This window comes from Alligator mississippiensis, chromosome 15 (genome assembly GCF_030867095.1).
Source record: "Alligator mississippiensis isolate rAllMis1 chromosome 15, rAllMis1, whole genome shotgun sequence".
Lineage (NCBI taxonomy): Eukaryota > Metazoa > Chordata > Crocodylia > Alligatoridae > Alligator > Alligator mississippiensis.
Window position 1 is genome coordinate 8,385,979 of NC_081838.1, and position 23,652 is coordinate 8,409,630.

Sequence of the window (23,652 nt, forward strand, 5' to 3'; positions counted from 1 at the left end):
AAATCCAGAAGCACTATCTTCTCACTGCACCACAATTCAAAGTAGAAACTTCTCAGCAAGAATGGCTGCAACCCAAGGATCATGGTTATAGGCTTGCCAACTGGACAAGCCAAAGAGAAATTTCCATGTTGCAATGAGAAGAAGGGCAAGAGACTTTCTCCTAGGTGGTGCAAGTAGCAACATCTACACGGCAAAGATTGCTCAGCACGTGCCATGATAAGATCCTGGGGCCTTATAACATCATCAAATGTTAGATTGAAGCTTTCCATGCCTGAGGTTGAATCTTGTGGCCTACTTTTAGCAAAAACTGGTCTGGCCATTTCTGTGACAATGAGGAGATGGGAAACGGATGCTTTTTCTCACATTAATGAGTTGCTCCTAAGTTAATTATTCTATTGACATGCTCTACCACCTCCAGGCCTTACAGTCTCTCATCCCCTCCCTGACTAGTTGGAACTGTCCCACCCCATGCTGATGTGGCTTAACCTGGCTTTTGCCACCTGGACAACTGCATCTTTCATGCAAACCAAATCGGCTGAATCATGGCAGTAAGAAACAGGGTGATCATCCTGCTAACAACAGAGGCACCACCAGCATGGTTGCAATACCTTGCCCTGCTGCTTTGCAAGTGCAGTCAAGGTGGTAAATGCAGGGCCTCATTCCCTTCATCTCCTTCATGCATGGCAGTAGTTGGTCCATCCTTTGCAAAAGCTCATCAGTGCCACCACATTAATTGCTCTCCCGGGCCCATTCAGCCAATATGAACTCAGCAGGTATCTTGTATTCCAATTAACCCATGTGCAGTCGGCTCAGGGGCAATTAACTCCTGAGGTGCCGGACAAACATGTCAGACTGTGCCAAGTTCAGGTCTTGCAATTACCATGCAAAGAAAGATCAATTTAAAAAGCGCATTGCTTGCAAGACCCACTGGCTCCTGATGGAGAGCTGTTAAGCTCATTCTCCAAGAGTGTTATTTCTATTTTCTATTTTCCCCAATTTCTTTTCCATTTTGTTTTGTTTTTTGGCGGGGGGAAGTTGATTTGTTTATTTATTTGTCTTTTATTGCGATGGATATTTGCATGGAAGCTGTTTCCTGCTGTTCCCTTCCCACTCAAAGTCATAATCCTTCGTTTTGTGATATTATCGTTTCCATGGAAACCAGTTGAGATGCCACAGAGGACCGTGCCGACTTCAGGTGGGGAGCTGGGCAGATGGAGCCGATGAGAAACAAACAAACAAAAGAACTAATCTTCTTTATGTCCCTCGCAATAAAGAGCAAAGGGGGAAAAGAGAAATGTCGACAACATGATACAAGCTGGGGAAGCTCTCTCAGCAGCCTGTCTTTGGAGAATCCAACCATATGGGCACTGGCACGCGATACACCAAAGTATCGGCAAAAAATGATTGGGTCTTTAGCTAGGAAGTAAGCTTCTACAATGTGCATGCACCTAAGGTAGTTTTAAACTAGCTGTCTTGGGTATTGATAGCAGTGGCAGGACAGGGATTAGCCTGAGCTCCACAACTGGCTTAGTTAGGGAAAAAAATGAAAGCAACTGGGATAAGTTTATGCAAGGGATGCAGGGGAGTTCTGGCCATGCAGTAGGGCAGGGGTGGGCCATATATGGCTCACGGGCTGGATCTAGCCTACCAAGGGATTTTGTCTGGCCTGCTGTAGGTCCCTTAGTCCCCCCGAGCTGGGGTGGTGCAGCGGCCAGACTCACTTCCCAGCAGCTCTTTCCAGCTGCCATCACTGCCAGTCCCAGCCCCACTGCCCAGGCACCCCAGACCTTCTGACCTGCACCCACTGGGTGGGGTGGGACCTGCGTGGGCAGGGTGTGTGGATGGGATGGGGCCATGGACAGGCAGGGAGCAGTGTTCAGGAGCGGGATGGATAGTCAGGGCTGGGATCATGGTGTGGAACTGCGGGGCAATGACAGCATGGGGCTGGGGCCTGGGGCAGAACCACAATCCACTGCCCTGCGAGGGTCATGGGTTCTGCATGCAGGGGGGTGTGGGCAGCAGATTACAGCTCTGCCGTCAGCCCCGGCCTATCACTGTCACCACCCCAAGATCCCAGCCCTGGCCCCAGAGCCGGCTCCCTGCCTGCCACATGGGGCTGGAAGAGAAATTTTCCCCCTCTTGTCCAGATGTCCAGGGGTTTCTTTGCCTTCCTCAAAAGCAGTGCATGCTGACTACAGCCAAGGCCCCTGGGATGTGCCAGTGATCCTGCTGGGACTCAAGTGATGATTTCTGGTTATAGGGTCCTGGCCCACTGCTCAGGGTCAGATGGATTGCCACATTGGTAGAGACCCTAGAGCAGGGGCAGGCAATTATTTCAGGCAGAGGACCACTTACTGAGTTTTGGCAAGCCATCAAGGGCCACGTGACAGGCAGCCAGGGGCAGATAAATATTAATTTTCTAAATTTTTTAGGGGCCCCGCGGGCTGGAGAGAATGGCCTGGCGGGCCACATTTTGTCTACTCCTGCCCCAGAGCTTTTGTCTTCCTCTGTAGCAGGGGGCATCCTCTTCCTTGGATATCTTGAGTGCATTTTAAAACCCCTTGCAGCGGCAGAATACTGAAAGCCCTCATCCCCTACTTGCTTTACTTGGAGCAAGGTAAAGGGTTTTGGGGGTCTTTGGCCGATATGTCTTGCAAATGTACAGCACGGATGATTGTGTAGTTTTAGGAACTGGATAAACAAGCACTCGGACAGGATGGTTTGGATAGGGATGAGCAGGGAGTTGAATGACATGTGACCTCCAGAGGTCCCTTCCAGCCTGATGGTCCTACTATGATTATAAGGCATAACACCTGTGAAGAAGCCAGATAGACTCAGGTTCTTCATCTGCACTGAGCTCGACCCTACCCTCGCCAGGTTCCTCCCTGTGGCTGAGCCATCTAGCTCAAAACTAGAGCAGGGGAGTCTGAATTAGCTACTGTCACCCGTAGAGGCAGAACATTATGGTCAAAAAGGGACCTTGCACTCATCAAGGCCAGCAGTCCCCATCCTTGGCCAACGATCCTAAGCAAGTTACATGCTGAGGGTAATGTCATATTTTACTTGCCCTGTTTTCACTTTTTAATTTCCTCTGAGGCTCTCACGGTGACATGCTGGGTAACAGCCATGGGTTGGGAGCCACTACGGTCTAGTCTGCACTCTTGAATATCACAGGTCATTGAGTTTCACTCAGTTGCCCCCATTTTTGAGCTCAGTGTGTCACATTATCCTAAAGGACCTTTACCAGAACAATCTGAAGACATCTTTGAAAGAATCCACCATTAAGTTGGTAGGGTGGGTCAGGTTCTTCCTGCTCATAAAAAAATCATGCCTGATTTCTAAGCTGATTGTACCTGGCTTCCTGGAGGCTGGTTCCCTGATAGATTGAAAGGCTCTAAAGGCATTCCAGTTAAAAGGAGTTTCATGTGGAATATTGCACCGATGATATATAGGGTGCTGGACAGAGCATAAGGTGTTTGCCTTAACCTACTTGGATCAAGAACAGTCTACTGCAGAGATTGCCTCTCCTTGTGCACCGAGAAACACTGCGTTATGTGAAGGATGTGGAGGCCCTGATGCTTTATGCAATACAGAGGAGGGTGATTGCTAGGGTATTCTGTGGAAGAGCCCAGAGGCTATTACTTGTTTGTGTCCTTGATCCAAAATAGCCTGGATTTGCCATTTTCAAGGGCAAGCTAGAAAGCTCATTTCTTTCCCCTGCCCTTTGAGGAGAGGCAGGAGAATCAATGTGAAAAGTAAATGGATGGCAAATGTTCAGGTTTGACTCTGAGCCGTGGCTCATTCAGAAAGAGCTGCTCGGGCGGCATTTGGCTTTTTTTCAGTGTAAAGAACGGCCGGGGTGTGGAGCGCCAGTGTGTGTGTGGGGGGGGGGGGGGGAGGGAGGGGTTCAAATCAAAAGGAAATAAATGCAAGCAATCAGTCAAGAGAAAGGCAAGGGGTAAGGGTGGTGGAAGGAGGAAAATAGAGACTAAAGTTACCAGGTATTTCTAAAGGCAAAATTGGAAACAAGTCTGTTATTCCTATATAAAGCAGGGGGGTCAAACATATGCCCTGATGGCTGGATCCAACCTATAGAGCAGTTTTATCTGCAGGGCTCTCAGGAGGGCCAGGAATTTGGGGGTGAAGTGAGCGGTGGTGGAGCCTGCCACTGAAAATTGGGACATGAAGCCCCATTGGGCATACATGTCTGTGGCAGGGGGAGGGCTACTCCACCCCTTCACCACCAACACCTACCCTGCCACTGCTACTAGGTCCAGATCAGGCCTAGGAGGCTCCATGCATTCCAGATCCAGCCTGGGGCCACCGGTGAGTTTGTCACGCCCTATACCTCCTCCATGGGAGACATCATTAGTGCATGCAGACTGTCAGAGGTACCAGTCTGCAGAGTGAATAACGTATTGTCTCATGTCCAGCAACGACCTTTTCCCAAAACCAGCTGCTGGAAATTTTAGTCCTCATTATACATGAGAAATATGGTAAAAGCAGTTTCTGTTGCTTACTAGCCAAAAGCGAAAGTAAAGTCGTCATGTAACTCGCTGGGAGAAAACCAATGAGCAGGCACTGCTCTCTAGCTGCAGCTGCTCAGTTTATTTGCTGCCACGAAAGACCCTTTCTTCCCCCTTCATTCTGACTTTCAAAAACAAGGTGCATAATTTATTCTGGGGCATGTTGTATGCGAGGAAATACGGTACTAGGTGATTTCACCTATCTGCGGAGAGCTGTCACAAGGTTATGGCCCACTGATGGCTCTGATGCGGGTCATATGGCCAGTTGCGGCCCGCTGCGCCGGGTAAATTCCACCCGTTACGAATGGCTACTTTATTGTGACATCAAGGTCAAAGGTCAAGTCTGAAACTTGATTGCAAAGCTAAGGAAAATTACCTTCCCAGTGATTTATTCTGCAGCCTTCAGTATCCTTGTAGTTTTGGTCGGGTTCATGTTGGACTGCTGTTAATGCATTCAGATCTCTGAGTTTGCAGTTGGAAAGACGGCTCGAAGGACACTCTTCAAGAGCTGAGGTGGACCTTGTAGTCCCCTCCCTTCCCTGATGAAACCTTTAGCCCCCCCAGCAGTATCCCAAAATTCCCTGTGGCTAGCTGCCAGCCCTTCTGCACCCCACTTCTTGTCTCTACTACTCATGATTAGATATAAGCACAGAAGGCGGGCAGCCTGATTCCACTCAAGGAAGAGGAAGCACCCTGTGGGTGGCTTTGGTGTGGGCCACAAAATGAACTGTAGATGGTGAGGGTGACAGACTGTTTACAGCACTTGAAGGTGATCCTCAGGGTTACCCCCGGTATCAATTTGTTCCCACTGACAGCTCCGCAGTGTCAATCAGCATCACTTCCCTGTGGGAGTCAAGGGTTAATCCAGAAATGATTTTTCAAATCTCATTATGATTATCAGCATAACTAGGGGTAGGCACTGACTGAGAGCGGGCACAAATGGTGGCTACTGCTGGCCAAGCCCAGTGATCACTAGCCTGGTGACCACTGCTTGGCTGGCCACTGCCAGTGCCCTGATCCCTGCCACCACTGAGGGTGCTAAATCCTGATTTCACATCTGATGCTTATCGCTGTAGCATCCATTGTTACTCTGCCTTCCACCCTTTTTCTTATGATGGATAATATAACTAGATGCCTCGGTTTCACTCTTAGTATCATAAAATCATAGAGCATGAGGCTTGGAAGGGACCTCAGGAGATCACATCTAGTCCAACGCCTGCTCAAAGCAGGACCAGCCCCAACTAGATCATCCCAACCAAAGCTTTGTCTACCCAGGTCTTAAAAACCTCCAAGGATGGAGAGTCCACCACCTCCCTGGGTAGCTTGTTCCAGTGCTTTACTACCCTCCTAGTGAGAAAGTTCCTCCTAATATCTAATCTAAATTTCCCTTGCTGCAACTTGAGATAGCTCCTTGTTCTGTCATCTGCCACCACTGAAAACAGTCCAGCTCCATCCTCTTTGGAACCACTCTTCCAGTAGTTGAAGGCTGCTATTCAATCCCCCCTCGGTCTTCTCTTTTCCAGATTAAATAAGCCCAGTTCCCTCAGCCTCTCTTCATAAGTCATGTCCCCCAGCCCCCGATCCATTTTCATTGCCCTCTACTAGACTTTTCCCAATTTGTCCACATCCTTTCTGTAGTGGAGGGGGGTGGGGGGCGCAAGGACACAGGACTCCACATGTGGCCTCACCAGTGCTGAACAGAGGGGAAGAATCACTTCTTCTCTGGCTTGCCTTCACCAAAGAGTTGACTTGTATTAGAAGTTAAGGATTGCCCCTCTCCCAAGCCTATTCACACACAAAAGAGGTTTGCTGGAGCAAACCTGGGAGAGTCCTGTGTTCCCATTTCCCCTAATTAGTTATGCATTTTGCATTAAGCATGACATTGTGTTTGCAGAAGACTTGGTTGTTCATACTGTGACTTTGGTTGGGATCTTCCTTGCCCAGTGCTTCTGGAATTCTTCTCCATACAGTGATATAGTGTCCCCAGGAGAGGTGAAAAATACCCCCAACATCAACTATCTGATGGTCTAAGGGAAGATACGGGTTTGAACCCCCTCAGCCAGAGGGGGGACTTGAACTAGATTTATGCTTATAGGCCTGGCAGTGCTACACTTGCTAGCACCATGGCCGAAAGAGACTTGGGGGTCATGATTGACCACAAAATGAATATGAGCCACCAATGTGATGTTGCAGCCGGCAAAGTGAGCAAAACTCTTGGTTGCATCCATAGATGCTTGTCTAGCAAATCCCAGGATGTTATCCTCACACTGTACTCAGCCTTGGCAAGGCCACAGCTGGAGTACTGCATCCAATTCTGGGCTCCACAATTTAAAAAAGATGTGGAGAAGCTTGAGAGAGTCCAGAGGAGAGCCACACACATGATCAGAAGGCAGGAAAACAGACCTTATGATGAGAGGCCGAGAGCTATGGGACTCTTCAGCCTGGAAAAGCTCAGGCTCAGGGGGGACCTGGAGGCTGCCTACACATATATAAAGGGTTTGCATCAGGATCTGGGGGAACACCTGCTCACCAGAGCGCCCCATGGGATGACAAGTTCAAACAGTCACAAACTTCTCCAAGACCGTTTCAGGCTGGACATAAGGAAGAACTTCTTTATGGTCTGAGCCCCCAAGGCCTGGAACAGACTGCCGCTGGAGGTGGTGCAAGCACCTACTCTGGACTCCCTTAAGAGTCAATTGGACATTTATCTTGCTGGGATCCTGTGACCCCAGCTGACTTCCTGCCCCTGGAGCAGGGGGCTGGACTCGATCTTCTGAGGTCCCTTGCAGCCCTAATGTCTCTGAAATCTATGAAACCTGGATGTCTGAGTTCCTGGGAGAGTGCTCCAACCACTAGGCTACAAAACAGGCACCACCAGCCTTTCAGAGCAAAGAATGAGCTCATCTCAGTACTCACAAAAAAGGGTGTAGAAGGTTTTGAGTTCTGGGTTGAGAAGGGATGTGTGTGCCAATGGGTAGTGCTGAGTAAGGGGCCAGATTTTGGAAACATCCCTGTCTTCAGTGTTGTCACTGGTTGGCTACATGTTCATCACAATGACTTTGGGCAGCTTCAGCCCTGGGACACATTGGCTTCCTATCGTGAGACACCGGACTCTCCCTCTGCATTGAGCAGAGACCCTAATACAGGGGTCCCACTCTAGCCTGCTATACGTTAGATATTGCTCCACCTATATCTCTTGTGATATCTCATTGTCAATGTGCCTTCATTGCCTACTCGAAAGACAGGAATAAATAATGCTACAACTTTCCTAGATAAAAGGATGCTCCAAGGACAAAGACATTCAAGATTGTAAGAAGCTCAGCTGCCGACAGCAAGCGGAAAAGCACATTTTGTTGCATGGGCCAGGGGAACGTTTGCTTGTTTGTTTGTTTAAAAAAAAACAGTTTGGCAAAAATGCTTCATTTTCTTCTGGAAAAACAGGACAAAACTCTGAACTGGCTACAACAAAGGAGCAGACTGTTACCATGAAAACTGCTGACTGCTAGCACAGCTCCTCTTAGCAGTATATTACTGCTTATTGGAATATTGGAATCAATCTCCTTTACCATATGTCTTGGCTCCGTGGTTCTATCTTGTGCTGATTTCTTCTTGCTTAGTTAAATGAAAATGTTTTAAAAAAATGCAATGAAAAGGGGAGGGGAGAATGAAATATTCTAGATTCTTTTTTCTCTAAAAGCCTTTTAAAGTTCACTTTATGAAACGTGAGCCTGCATTTGATGAGTGGGTTTCCCTTTAAATTAAAAAAAAAATGTTTGCATCTTTTCCATTTATGATTCCCTTTGTAAGTCACAATGGAACAATCCACTGATCTGTTCAAGGCACTCTCTATTCATACGGTAATTAGAAAGCTCAGAATGACAGGCTGTTTAATGACGGCTGTAATATGTACCTGTATAGAGCAAAACAGCTGGCGCACTGTAGAATTCACTCATGCTTCTTCGAGATGGGCTAATAGGAAAATCCGCAGCTAACAAGGAAATAAATCTCCCCAAGGCTAAACTTCGCAGCAAATGGCTTTCTGTGCGGAGAAAGGAATTTTAAACAAGTTGGCCCAAATTCCTCTCTGCTGGAACAGCAGGGCTCGGGTTTGGCCTGTTATACACTAATATAGCAGGGCTTAGGATCAGGGCCTGGAAATCTCCCGTTTATTGAGCCAGGTGTAAATCAAGATGGACACCATCCAGCTCAGCACATTTTTCAGGGGTAGAAAAGCGGCTTTGGTACAGGTGAGACTCCAGAGGAGCTCAGCACTGCAGCATCAAGAGGCTAATAATAGGGAGATGTTTCTCTCTGAGGGCTGCATCTCGGGGGAGGGCTGCAATCCATCCCAACTCCAGCACACCCGCAATGAACACAGAAATGCGGAGTACATAAAGTATTTACCCTTCCTCCTGCAAATGTCTCCCTGTGCTAGGTGTTGACATGGCTCCTGCAGGGCAATACTGTTATCCCCATCTTCCAGATAAGGGAAACTGAGGCACAAAGGGTGCCTATATTCATGCAGGGAGGCTGCTTCGACACGCTGTAATTACAGCACGCCGGAGCAAACTCGATTAATCGAGTGTGCTGGAACATGGTAATTACCATGCTCTAGCAGTCTCCAGCATCACGTGTATCAGCGTCCCTGTGCTGAAAAATGGGGGCGAGGCGCTTTAACTAAAGCTCGTTTGATGATACACATGATGCTCCAGGCACTTTAATCAGAGTGGCTCTAGGAGCCACTCTAATTAAAGTTCCTCCCCACACATGCACATACTCCTAGAGCACATGTATAAAAGCCCAGAGACATTAAAGCCTAGTCCATAAAGGGGCTCAGGTGTCTAGTTCCTAAGTCTCTTTGTTCCTGAGGCTCTTAACTCTCTGGGGATAAAAAATGTCTCTCCTGATCTCCAACCTAAATTTCATCTGCTACACTTTGAGGCCATTTTTCCTAGTCCTGTTCCCCACGGCCACTGAGAAAACCCAACTCCAAGGATGGAGATCCCACCACCTCTTTGGGCAGCTTGTTCTAATGGTGACTCACGGTTGTAGTAAGTTCTTCATCTCCAAGCTAAATTTCCTTCGCTGCAGTTGAAGGCCACTGCTTGTGTCTTGTTCCCTTTGGCCACAGTCTTCATCCTCTTTATATTCACCCTTCATCTGTTTGAAAACTGTTATCAAATCCCCCCTCACTCTTCTGTCTTCCAGACTAAACAATCCTAATTCCCAGACTAAACAATCCTATCTCTAAAACAATCCTAATTCCCAGACTAAACAATCCTAATTCTTTCATCTTTTCATACGTCCTGTTTTCCAGGCCTCTAATCACTTCTGTCGCTCTCGGCTGGACTCGTCCTTATCCGTCCTCAGTGCTGTTGTTTCAGGCAGATATCACTGCATTGCTACACGCAAGTCATTTTTGAAGCTTCCCCTGTGGCAAGTCTGTCCAGACCACCTTGAGAAGTCATTTGCATTGATCTAAGCCAGTGTACCTGGCAGGGAGCAGGGACTTATGGGTACTTACCAACTCAAAGCAGCTGCAATGCTTATTGCTTTCTCCACACGGAGAAGCAACCTTTGCAGATGGCATCAACTCAGCCAGACGTTAGCCAAAAAACAACTTCCAGGTGTTGCAATCAATATGTAGGGAAAGCCTGACATAGTTGTGGTGTGCAGCAAGATGTTAAACGAGTTCAAGACATTCCAAGAGCAGACTGAAATTTGAGCCAAATGAATAATTTCCAGTGAATAATTTAGCCAACCTTTGGAGCCTCTTTTTTTGCTTGCTGCATGGCCATGATCGGCTCAACGAATCGGTTCGTTGTTCTCATTCTTTGTGAATGTATTTTGCTTTATGGACTGGTTGTGAGCACTTGGAATGCCTGTGATACCTGCTGACTTGTGATTGGGCAGAAAAGTCACCATCCTCTTATTTCCAATCCCAGATTAGAAGAAACGGGTGTGCAGGGAGGCAGCATGAGGAAGGACTGGAGTGGGTCTACGACCTACCTGAAGAATGGGTGAGTCACTGCTCTTCTCATGCCTCAGTTTCCCCACTTGTAATATGGAAGGAATGATGTTTGCTTCCCTCGGTAAAATGTTTTGACATCTGTGGAGGTAAAAAGGCTCAATAAGAGGCCAGGGTGACCATCTCATCTGCCCTCCTGTATAAGCCAGGCCATGGCATGGCCCAAAAGTAATTCTTGCTTGAGCTGCAGCACTGAAAAATAGTCAGCAATGGAGACTGCACCCACAGCCTTTGGTGAGCTGTTCCAATGGCTCATCCTTGTGATTGTTAAATATTTGCACCTGATTTCTGGCCTGACTTTATCTCACATCAGCTGCCAACCAGTTGGGGTGGTTATACCTTTTTCTGCCTGGCTGAAAAGCAGTGTAGGTGCCTGAGGGTTCCTCCTTCACCCTCTTTTGATAAGCAAACAGACTCTCTCACACTAATGCATGTTTCCCCACCTTTAATCATTCGCTTGGCTTCTCTCTGAACTCTCTCCAAATTATTATTGCTGATATTATTATTATTATTGTTAACAAAGATTCTGCTTCTGTTTGCATCTGTGCCAGTGAAACTAGACTGCTCCAGGGAGCATAGAAATCAAAAACACGGGGCTAGAATTTCAAATGAACTTTGGAGCAGCTTTTCCAGCAGTCATCGTGTCCCAAATCATTTGGGGGCTGAGACCTTCAGAACAGCTCCTTCTTACCTGGTACACAGCAAGCAGCTGTGAAAATCCAGCTGTTCTTTAGATGCTCAGTTGGACTCTTCTGTAAATCACAAAGGCTCCTTGGAAGATCCAGTCCAGGGACCACCAGCTCCCAGAACAGCCTGTAGGCACTCATAGGACAATTCTAGGGAACATTTGCAGAAAACAGGCTTCGCTTTCTTTAATTTAATTACAACACTCCATTGAACCCAGGCCAAACTTTCATAACACTGGAGCTGTCTTGGTTATGGGTGTGATTCAGAGATTCACAGATCATGTATTTTGACTTTCTCTATCCCATAAAAAATAGAGCAGTGGTTCCCTAACTCAGGGTCATGATCCCAGGTGGGATCCCAGCAAGTGAGGCTGCCAGCCATTGGAGGAAGGTGGCTTGGCCCAGACATGGAACAAGGTTGGAAATGGGATTGCAAACACAGGATTGCCTTAAAGGTTCATTCTATTACTCCTGTTGTGAGTCCAATAACTGATGCTTGGCTAAATTATTTCATCCAGAAAATCATGCAGTCTTGAACAGGAAATTCAAGTGATGAAGCATCCTTTACTTCCCTTCCTATGGTCAAAGCACACTTGCTTATAAAAAATATACCTCTTCTTTCAGGTTGATTTGCCCAGAATTCATTCCAGCCATTGATTCTTGTTCTTTGTGTCCCTAGTAGACTAAAGAGGCCTTTAGTATCCACTCTTCTTCCCAGGTGAAGCCCCTTCTTTGCTATTAGTACTAATGGGGACACTTCCTTCCTTATAGGGAAGGTGTTAGGTAAATGAAGACATTTCTTTCCCACTTCAAATCATAAAGCTTACTCTGAATTTCAGGTCACTTTTGATCTAGTGGCTTCCCAGTTCTGTTTTATCTCTGAACTTCCTGGTCTCAAGAAGAGGACACAAAACTGCTCCTGTTCTCACAGCATCTCTCAACACCCAAAAACGTCACTAGAAAGCCACTAGACATTCCCAGGCCCAAGAGACAATAGAAGTTTTAGATAGCATACTGGCTTTGTGTGTGTCTGAGATCAAGGCTCCTGGTGGTAGGTAGTTTCAGGTGGCTTCTAAATAATGGAATTAACCTTTTAGCTGAACAATGAGAGACATGTCTTTACCGCTGAGATTCCTCCCAGCTAAAAACCATGGAGATGCTGTATCAGTGGCTCTCATCCTTTTTAGACTCAAGGCCCCCCCTTGGAAAACATTGGCTCTTGGATTTCCCTCATTTTTCAATTATGGACAAATACTAGAGTGTAGCAGGCTGCCTAGGAGTCTGCAGGTTTGCAGGGACTACAGCCAAGCTGAAGGCAGTAGGCACTGATTGCAGGCTGCCTAGGGGAAGTGGACCAGCTGCAAAGGATATTTAGCTGGCCCACAAGAAACTAAAAAGCACCTGGCAAGAGGAGCCAGGGGAAGAAGACTAAGAGAGGGAGAGGGTGCCTGCCTAGAGGTGGCAAAACAAATCCAAGTACTCTCCCAGGGTTTAGCAAGAGACCCAGGGCTGTGAGGCTGGAGGCAGCAAGCCTCCCAAGACCAGCAGAGGGAACTTGCATGAGAGAGCGAAGGAAGACTAAACCACAACCGAAGGAGCAGCAAAAAACCAGCAGCATGTTCTCAGGGTCTGGGGAGAAACCTCAGGACTGTGAGTTGCCCTGTATGGACTGTGTTTATGGGGGTGTTTTGAGGACTGGTTTATGTTGATTCCTGTACACCAAAGGTGCCTGGGGATAAATGTATGGTGTGAGAGACTTAAGTTGACTGTTGGAGCTAAGCAATAACCCCAAACCTGCTACATAAAGCAAATCTTGTGTTGCAAAAAGCTCAGAAAGATCATAGCAGGGACAAATGATTTGGACACTCTGGATTCCTGTATGAAATCTCAGTGTATCTTATGAATCATGCATAGATTTTTGTACACCTCTTACAGCTAATACTACATGGCATCCTGCAGCACCCGTGCAAGGATCTCATCATGCCATGACTGAGCATCATTGCTCTATACACAGCCACAGTTTGCAACTGTATACAAATCAAACTTTTCAGGTGTCTGCATCTGTCTAACCCATCTCAGGTTCTCCCAGTACAAATTGCTTCATGTATTCATCCAGTTCTCTTTCAAACTCCAGTTAAACTCCAGCCCTTCTGAATCGAGAGCGAAACCCCAGCGTTCTCAGGTTCCTGAATCCAACCACCGTGCTGTTGATCAAGTGTCTACACTTTTTGTTTAAACTCAGATGTCCCTGGAGAAATCAATGAGAAATGGTTCTGGGAATTCAAAATATATATTTTTTTCTGTTCTTCTCTGGCAGCCATCTGTTTTTTGGGTGGTTTTTTTTTTTTTTTTCAGAAGTCAAGAAGAACTCCCTCCCCAACCTGCCATTAAAACAGCGTTAATCCACCCAGGTTAGATCACACATGGTTTTTGCAAGGAACTTGGGGAAATGTCTTCTTGAAGCAAAGGTCCTCAAAAGGTACATGTCAAAGGAAATCAGACTGGTCTGCCTGGAAGTTGGAAACCCACCTACAGATACCTGCAGTTCTCGTGGAAAGTGTTTTCTGACCTCCAGTTCAGACAGGGAACGAGACAAGCTCAGTAGCGTTGCAGACAATGTGAAATATGGAGCCTCTGGGGGCCTGCTCCTCAGTATTGTCAGCTTGTAAAAGAGGATCTTGCAAACAACTTCTCAGTGTCCTTCCAGGAAGAGTTACCGCACCGCTCCATTCCTCCCAGGGTTGTAATTTAAGTGCTCTGGAGGTGGGGGGTGTCCCTAACTGTACTGGAATTGCTGGCGCTCTGCACACTGTGAATAATATTCTGCTTTTTCCATCTGTGACGAGATTTATGGCTCAGCCGCGCGGCTGAGATCGAGGTTTGACTTCCACCGTAGATGCTGGAATGCAGCTCATATGATATTTTCCTAAATGTCCCTGTAGTGCCATGAAATCCAGTTATAAAGAAAACAAGGACATGTTTTAACAATAAAACCAATGTGCATGATCTAATTAAATGGCATAATAAAATTAGGAAATAAATGCACAAAGCATGAAAACCTGTTCCTTGAAAAGTGAATCAAATTGGCTACTAAAAAAGAACGTCGGTTCCCGGTGAGGAAACTGCAAGATTCTTATTTATTCTCCCCCTAGACAACAGATCTCCTGGCCATTTCCAGGAGTTTAATGGGGTTCTCCCCTCCCCTTTTCCTCTGCTCTGGGGAAAAAAGAATCTTAAAAAATGGTTGCCTACAGAAAGCACCTTTGTGCTGCAAAAGCAATTGCATAGGGCAAGCGCCCTGTATAAATCCATCATTGAGGAAAAGGAAAATCATGAGATTTTTTTTTTCCTCTTGGTGAAGCTTTCTGATGGGCTGGTGGGGGGATGGGGGAGTGGCTAAGTGGTGAAAGTCTCTTGGTTCAGTTCCAGGACAGTAAAAATGTCGGCCTTGCTCTGGATTCATGCCAGATGCTGCCCCCAGTTGTCACAAGAGTGAGTGGTACCTGGGCATTTGGGCTGGCCAGGCAGATGTGATGCCAGCTATATCACACCCTGGTGTGCCACTGGATACAGGAATTGTCATGCTTTAACCATGATAACCCAATAGGATACCAGGCTCATGTGACCTTTGACCTTCTGAAGGGTCCCTAGAGTGTCTCGGTGGATGAACATAATGCCCAGGATTTGCCAGGAGCCTAAGAGAGTGAATTGCAGTAGGAGTTGGGTGCCTGCCTCCCTTCAACTCCAGTGAAAACTCTCAGGCAGATCCTTCAAAGGCAGGAATGGATCACGTCCTGCACGTCTGATCCATGGATCATGTTGTGCTCTAACAATGGTGCTTCGATATCATTGCAGCCATGCGAGAGACCGGGAAATCAAAGTATGGAAAAGCTGGGTGACTTCCCCACGGTCTTGCAGTGAGGCCATGACAGACAAGAGGTCTTCTGTCTCCCGCTAAAGTGTGTTAACCATTGGACCATGCTGCTCACCCTCAAGCAAACTGAGTCCTGTGCTATAGGCACCATTTTAGACAACCATAGACAATGCGAGTTGAAAGGGACCTCAGGAGGTCATATCTAGTCCAACCCCTTGCTCAAAGCAGCACCAGCCCCATCTACATCATCCAGCCAAGGCTTTGTCTATTTGAGTCTTAAAAAACCTCCAAGGATGGAGATGCCATCACCTTTCTGGGTAACCTGTTCCAGTGCTTTGCTACCCTCCAAGTGAAAAAGTGTTTCCTAATATCCAACCTAAACCTCCCTTGCTGCAACTTGAGAGTACTGCTCCTTGTTCTGTCATCTGCCACCACTGAGAACAGTCCAGCTCCATCCTCTTTGCAACCCCCCTTCAAGGAGTTGAAGGCTGCTATTAAATCCCTCCTCAGTCTTCTCTTCTCCAGACTGAATAAATCCTCTTCCCTCAGCCTCTCCTCAGAAGTCTTGTCCCCCAGCCCCCCAGCCATGTTCATTGCCCTCCGCTGGACTGTCTCCAATTTGTCCACATCATTTCTGTAATGGGGGGCCCAAAACTGCACACAGGACTCCAGATGTGGCCAGTGCCAGTTAAAGCTAGGCAGCCCTAACCTTTGGCAGAGGAGGCAAAGACAGCAAAGGGTTCACGTGTAGACCCAGATCTAAATATCATCCACAACCCCTAATTTCACAACAGGCCGAACAAAGACCCAGGCTCTTCTCCTTGGGTTATTGAGGCTATTTTGCAATTTAAGACCTGCCTTGTTAATACCAAAGCCCTGTCTGTGAAGAGTGGATGTTATAAGTCCCATGACTGAGGTTTGGGCAGGGATTGAGGTTTGATGTCCTGAGCCTGACCTTCTCCACAGTATCCATCATTCCGTGCAAGTGATCCCAGCTCTGGTTGCAAAGCCATTTGGATTGAAAGGTGCTAAAGAGATGCCATATGCGAGGCAAGCTTCTTTTGTGGGTGACATCTTTTTTTGGACCAACCGCATGGTCAGGATAGATTCAGACAAGCTTTTGAGTGCAAGGCATTCTTCTTCAGATCTATCCATGCACATCAAGGACAAAAACAGTCTGCCAGGCTGTGAAATTGGAGAAGAGAGAAATTCCCAGGGGTAGCTAGCAGACTACAAAAGCTAGCTTGATTAGTGGAAGATCAAGACCTATCAACAAGGATTAGGGTCGTTATTGTCCATTGTATGAAATAAGATTAGCTGGAGACAGGTAGATCATAGTGAGCCATGAAGTCGGTATCTATATTCACTCCTGGGTTCTTACTGTTTAGGCAGCTCCTGGTTTTTTGTTCCCAGGCTTTCCTTTCGAAGGTGTTTTCTAAATTTCCCTCGATCACAAGGATAGTGAGGTCAGAAGTGAATGGCTGTTCTAATGAAAGTGTTCTTATATCTCTGTCCTATAATCTATTTCCTGTGATCATTTACTGTGGTGCATAGTTTTAGTCTAGTTTCACCCACACAAGGACATTTGATGTGCTGGACCAGATACATCACATTTTGGGATAGTTATGTAGGATCCATGGATTCTGCTGGGTCTCTTGTGGGAGATGCTGATTGCAGTGGGAAGTTTGTCTTAAGTCTATTCCAGCCATGGAGTTGGTCCAATAAAACAGATCCCCCACAAAAATCCTTCTTTCACATAATCCCTGGCTACAACATCACTCCAAGACTATGAAAGAAACACAAGCCATTCAACCCAGGCCTTTACCTTCAGAAGCTCTTCCATCAACTCCAGCACAGAGTTTGCAGTAAAGAGTTTCCAGGATTTCTACCAATTACAGATGGATAACAATGCTACCTTGCTACAACTCAAGGCTGGAAAAGAATACCAGCGATCACCTAGTCTAGCCCCCTGTATGGAAGCATGATCAAATATACCTAGACCATCCATGAGCTGCTTGTCTAACCTGTACTTAAAAGCCTACAGTGAAGGAGATTCCCCAACTTCAGGAGGTGGCTTGATTCACTGCTTCACTCCGGACTGGCCAGAAACTTGGCCTTGATAACACTAGAGAGGGAATCATTGCTCAAGTATGATCAAAGTTTGGCAACCTCACAAAGAAATGCAGACAGAATGAAAAGCAGGTGAATGTTGAAACACAAAATCAGCATGAACATCCAGTTGGATTTGGGTGCAGGGAGGGTTTGGCTAGCTCATTTTTGTAACCTGCTCTCTCTGGTTGGTTTGGGCCAACTTTCCCATAAAAACATACTATTTTTTGCTCCTCGCTTTTATCAATTAGTCACCCAATGAATCAATTACCACACTCTTCTCCCACCTTCATTGCAACCCCATACATTGTTTTCCTGGCCCCCAAGGTGTTGAATAATTAAACTGTAGCACATTGTAAAAAAGAAGCAATGTGTCTTACAGCTGCCGTTTAAAAATTGCCTGGCACTCTTTGCAAGATCAAATATCCTTCTGGCAAAGCCAAGGTGACTGCTCCTCTGAGCCAAAGTAATGTCCAGGGGTGGGGTGAAAGCTATTTTATCCCTTAGCAATTGCTAGAGCAGTGAGTCTCAAGCAGGGTGCCATGAAATCTTCTTAAGGGTGTAAGGGAGGCCCCTCACTATTAGCACCGTTACAATTCACAACTCATGCACGATCCACAACAGAAATCCAAAGATTTCACATAGGAATCGAAAAACATTCTGCCCTGACTTAGGCTTGCTGAATACTCTGCAGCAGATGAATTTCTCTAGTATTTTTCCATAGTCAAAAAAATCAGTGAAAGCCAAGACCTGGCAGTTTCTGAAAGGGTCTTGGAGTTTAATGAAGGGAGCCTTCAACCTAAAAATGTTGAAAATCACTGCTTCAAGTCATTTTACTCTGCTAGTTCTACATATACATTTTCAGCTCTGGTGAGGTCTCACCTGGGGTCCTGTATCCAGTTTTGGGCCCCACACTTCAAGAAGGATGTGGACAGTTTGGAAAAAGAGTCTGGCACAGAGAGACAAAAATGGTTAGGAGACAAAAACGTATGGGGAAAGACTTGAAAGAATGAGGGTTACTTAGTCTAAAGAAAAGAAGGCTGAGGGAGATTTGATAATGGTCTTCAGCTATGTGAAGGGTGATTATTATAGAGAGGAGGGAGCGGGACAGGACTAGGAGCAATGGCCTCAAGCTGCAGCAGAGGAAACTTAGGTTGGAGATGTGGAGGAGCTTTTTGACTCTGATGGTAGTCAAGTATTGGAACAGGCTGCCTAGAAAAGTTGTGGGATCTCCATCCTTGGAAATGTTCAAGAGCAGGTCGGAGGTCTGGTTTAGTTAGGAACAATCATGCCTAGAGCAGGGGGCTGGACTAGATGACCTTGTGAGGTCCCTTCCTACATTCCTATGGTGCCCATTAGCTCTCATCTATACACATTTTTGCACCAACTATATTAGTTCAGGGCGTGATACTTTATCAGTGCAGCTATCACAGTACCATTCTGATACTGAGTGTCTTACACCAGTATAAAAGTACCTTATACCAGTATACAGGTATATTTTCCAGTATAACTTGGGGGGGGGGGGAGGGTAAGGCTTGTATTGCTATAACAGTACCAATATAGTTAAAGCAACGTGACTTTTGAGTGTAGGCAAGACTCAGGCCCAATATCTTAATGATGTATAATGAGTTTGTAATTGTAATGAGTTTGTTCATTCATTGATCTGTAGCAACCTGGCAGTCGTATCAGTTGATCTATACAGTCATACCTCCAAGCTTCAGTCAGGAGTCAGGACCCCACTCTGTTTATTGCTTCAAGCAGGGGTGTTCAAGCCATGGCACATGGGTCAGATCTGGCTCCCAGCGTTGTGCCATCCAACCTGCAGGACTCCCCATGGGTCCAAAAATTTGGCAGTGGGGGAATGGAGTCATGGGGGCCTCCAGGGCCTGATCCCAGCATGTGGGCCCCTAACCCTAGCCCCACCCCAGCACATGGGAGCCAGCTGAGACCATGCAGGACCCAGTCTAGATGTGTGAGCCTCATGGGTCTTGATACCAATCCATGGGTTGCAGACTGGCCCACAAACTGGCCCTGCACCACTCATCCAACCCATGGGGGCAAAAGATTGAGCACTGCTGTAAAGGATCAGAAGGAAACACAGTCCTTTTTATAAGGAACAGGCCCCTTAAACGTATCGCAGACCCTCCCCTATTGCAAATTCCTAGTGGAAAGCAGGGAGGTGAAGAACTTATAAAAGCTTAGAACTGGGGAGTAGTTTCTGTCTTTGCAACACATCTTGGTATCATTGCTTTGTCCGTCATGGAAGATCCCTCTTCTAGCCCTCATTTGCTCCTGTCTGACACACGGCACAGACCCTGGTCATCCATATTCTGAAGGGTTTTGCAGATACATTTTCAAACCAATATTGAGTAAATAGGCCTTGGTTCTTGGGGAAAAAAAATAATTCAGTACCCTTTTCAAATTCCTGGCATTCTAGGCAAACTCATGAGCTCACAATGGAAAGAGGCCCAGTTTTTCTGGACCTAAACAAGATATAGTGTCACATTTTTAGTGCAGACAACTGGACAGGAATGGACTGATGCTATAAATCCTTAATCCATCACTATGAGGTTTTTTTAGAAGGTTTCATCTGCTAAGAAAAAAACCCCTATGTTAAAACTCCTTTTTCAGTGACAACTAGATTTTCCATTTTCACAGGAAATTCCTTCACTTCATTTTTTTCTCTTCCCTCCAAAATGGAATACCCTTCTCCCCCCCCCCCCAAAAAAAAAATCCATGTTGAAGTTTCCCATGAAATTCCACAAATCTTTGTTTTATGCCAGTTCAAGCCTTTTAACTCCCAACACAGCAGGTTGTGAAACCTTGACAACCGAGGTATAAGAACTAGTTTCCATGTGCTGGGCAGCACTGAGGGCTGGGCCAGGGGGTGGCAACCATGTCTGGGCTTGGATCAGCTATTTTAGTACCCCTTTAAAATCAGCATCCTCCCCCTCCCCCACCCCCGCCCCCACCCAGAGCGGGTGCTTTGTCTGCCCCTAATTATGCTACTGCTGAAAAGCTACACACTGGGCATGTCTACACGTGCATTTACACCAGCTTAAATTTACTGCACAGTAAATTACTGTGCAGTATGTGGGAATAGGCTGGCATCTACACATGCAGGCATTAAAGTGCATTAACACTGTATGCGGACTGATTTGGGACTAAAGTTAGTCCCAAGTCAGTCCACAGACCCAGGGTTACTGCTCAGTAAGTCATCTACATGCGTGTTACTGTGCAGTAACGAATCGGGCATAAATTTGATACCTGTATGATGCAGGTATCAAATTTACACTCAAGTTAGTGTAAGTCACCATATTTACTGTGCAGTACAGGTGTTCACATGTAGACGTTCACCCATACTGTGCATTAATTTTGATTATTGCGCAGTAAATGCGCATGTATAGATGTGCCCACTATGAGCTTTATTTCAGCTCATAAGATACTTCCCAGATCCCTGAATTGCTGTCTCCCTGCCTGACAATCCACCAGGATCTGAGCAGCTCAGGGACCTTCAGAGAGACTCCAGACCTCAGTCATCTTAGGGGCAGATCCAGGAAAAAGCTACAGTGACTTTCATAGACACTGCCCAACTGGCAGCAGCTTTTGGCTGCTCAGCCAAATGCTACTGCCAATCTGACAGTGGCTGTGAGAGGGTTAACAGTGGATTCTGACCCCTCTGCTTGCTGGCTTAGAAAAAATGGCAGCCTTTATAGCAAAGCGTCTCCCTGCTTCTATTCCTCCATGCTTCTATTCTGGTGAAGAAAATCTATTCTGGCAACCAAAATGATCAGGTGCTTAGAGCAGTTGCCATACCAAGAGAGACTAAAAAAGGCTAGGGCTCTTCAGTTTGGAAAGGAGAAGACTGAAGGGGGGTATGATAGAGGTCTATAAACTCATGAAGGGTTTGGACCAAGTGAATAGGGAATTGTTATTCGCCAAGCCCCAGAATACCAAAACTAGGGGGGACCCATTGAAATTCAAGAGGTGACAGGTTTAAAACGAATAAGAAAAAGGACTTTTTTTAAGCAAACTTGTTGTTAATGTGTGGAATTCATTGCCACAGGAGGTGGTGGGAACAGCCAGGTTCAAAAAGGGACCAGATGAATTTATGGAGGATGCATCTAGTAATGGCTATTGAACAAAATGGCTGCTGATGTTTCCTCTGGCATCTCTAAATCAATAATGCCAGGGAGGATATTGAATAGGGGATAGATCACTCAAGAGGAAGACTCTCCAGCTGGCTTCAAGGCCTTACTTCTAGGTCTTGTATGTATGAAACAGGAGTGGGTAGATGGGACACCCCTAGGGAAGGACTGTAGACATCTTTGATGCTAGGGAATCAAGACTAATCCTTTGCAGTGTCTGTCCTTCATAAAACTTTGGGTTTTTATGCATCAGGATCTCACTGTAAAAAGCACACACCGGACCCTGGACAAAAAGCCAGCTCTACTGGGCAGAAGCAGTATTGCTCAACCATGTGTCCTATTTCCCATACGGATGGAGAGTCCTCCTGTAGATCTGAATTCTCCCCTTGCTGCTGACACTGTGAAGTGCAATGGGTGTCAATCAGCAGGGTGACAAGGGTAGTGTAACAAAACAAAGTGTCTTTTGTTTTTTTCGTTAGCTTCTTACCATTTAGGAAACTTTCTGCTTTATTCCTGGCCTCCAATTTTTCATGCTTAAGGGCATGACACACATTATCATTCACCACCTTAGTTTACATGTAGCAAACATAGGTCAATTTATTTCTAAATCACTTTTTTTATAGCTCTATTGAACTATTTGCCACATTATTTATACGTTAATGCGATGAATCCCTCTGGATATCACACTGTCTAATAAATAACGTGACAAATCATTAACCAGGGTGATAAAATCAAGCCATTTAAAAATACATCAACCTGTGTTGCCTTCGTATAAAATAAGCTCCAGGGGCCCATCACAGACACACACACACACACACACACACACACACACACACACACACACAAAGGCAAAATGCCTTGGCATACCGAGTGAGATGGATGGAGAGAATGTTGTTATTGTGGGTTGGTGTCTTTTTTTCTAAAATGTTAGTGAGGTTGGAAGGGAAAAGATTTAATATGAGTGAACTGACTTCTGAGGACAATAATATGGGGATTGTAATCAAAGGGATGAAGAAGAGTGTGGCTTCACACTGCAAACACCTCCTGGAAGCCTGTGAGCATGTGCGCTACAGAGGTCAATGTATGTACAAGATGGGGATTTGTGCTTACAAAGCAGCAGACTTAGGTGAGTGAGGCAGGGTCCTGGACATGAGATGAGCACGGTACTGCCAATTCAAAGGAAAGATGAGGAACCTACAAAACCAGGTACTGGGCATGCACACAGTGGGCAATAGACTATACAGGCCAGGTCATGGTGGAGAAAACTGGTAGGACCCTGGGATATGAACCCAGGTCTTTGGTGCCCACAGACAAAAGCCAAGACCAAGTCATACAGCAGCCGCAGCTTAGCCCAGGCCCTTCAATAAGGCCCCTAATGGAGGACCAGGTCATCTGGGAGGACCAATGTGAGCCACAAGCACTGGGTTGGAGGGCTATAAAACCCTCCCTTTTCCAACAGGGCCTTATCCCATCCACAGCACTATAGAGAGCATCTGTTCAGGATGCCCCGATCTGACTCCAGTTAAACCTGAGATCTCTTGGCCTGGATGGTTTGATGGTTTGCTCAAACCCGAACCTTGTCTTGACCCTCAGCTTGATGTTCTGGAACTTGGACTGATACTTGGCTTTGACCTCAGTTTCCAATCTACTGAGCCCCTGACTCAGTGAGAGCCACTAAGACTGGCATCCTAGTCTAAGCTTGCAGACATGCAGGGATCTTGGTATGCAAAGCAAGGAATGGTGTGAATGAACTGGAAGATTGGGTACGCAATGTAGGGCATCAGTGCAGTGAGCTGAGCAAAGAAAGGCCTGGCGTGTATGCAAAAAGTAGAGGCAACTGGGTGTGTAAAGCAGCAATGTGAGCAAAAAGGAAAGAGACCAAATCAGATGGTGTTTGCAAAGCACAGATCTGGGCTTGTACACCTGGGAACGCCTAAAGCAAACTCTCTTTAGTGTGTGTAAACAGGAGAAAGTGATCCGTGCATCCAGGCATGGCGAGATCACTGTGTGGTCGTTGGACAAGGATGAATGCACAGGTCCATCAAGCTCCATAGTACATGTGGAAGGACTCACTGGTTACTTGAACCCACCTACAGTGTCTTCATTCAGTAGACCTTGGGCATCTTCACTCAACCAATGCAAAGACCTCTCTTCTGCAGGCCTGAGCAGGTTAGTGATCAGCGGAGTTTGAATGTTAATGGACTCTTGTAGAGTAAGCTATGTTGGAAGCTCCCGTAGTCCACGTCCAGAGGGGTGTTACCATAAGAAGTTGCTACCTGCA

At 46.4% G+C, this 23,652-nt stretch overlaps 1 long non-coding RNA gene across 1 annotated transcript in view; it reads left to right on the forward strand.

The window, feature by feature from the left end:
• Positions 1-10,384: 10,384 nt before the first annotated feature.
• The window catches only part of LOC132245663 (uncharacterized), a 56,820-nt gene continuing 43,552 nt past the window's right edge, over positions 10,385-23,652 (forward strand). The window contains exon 1 of the long non-coding RNA XR_009457364.1: positions 10,385-10,546. This is a non-coding gene — a long non-coding RNA (uncharacterized LOC132245663). The remainder of the gene's footprint in view (positions 10,547-23,652) is intronic.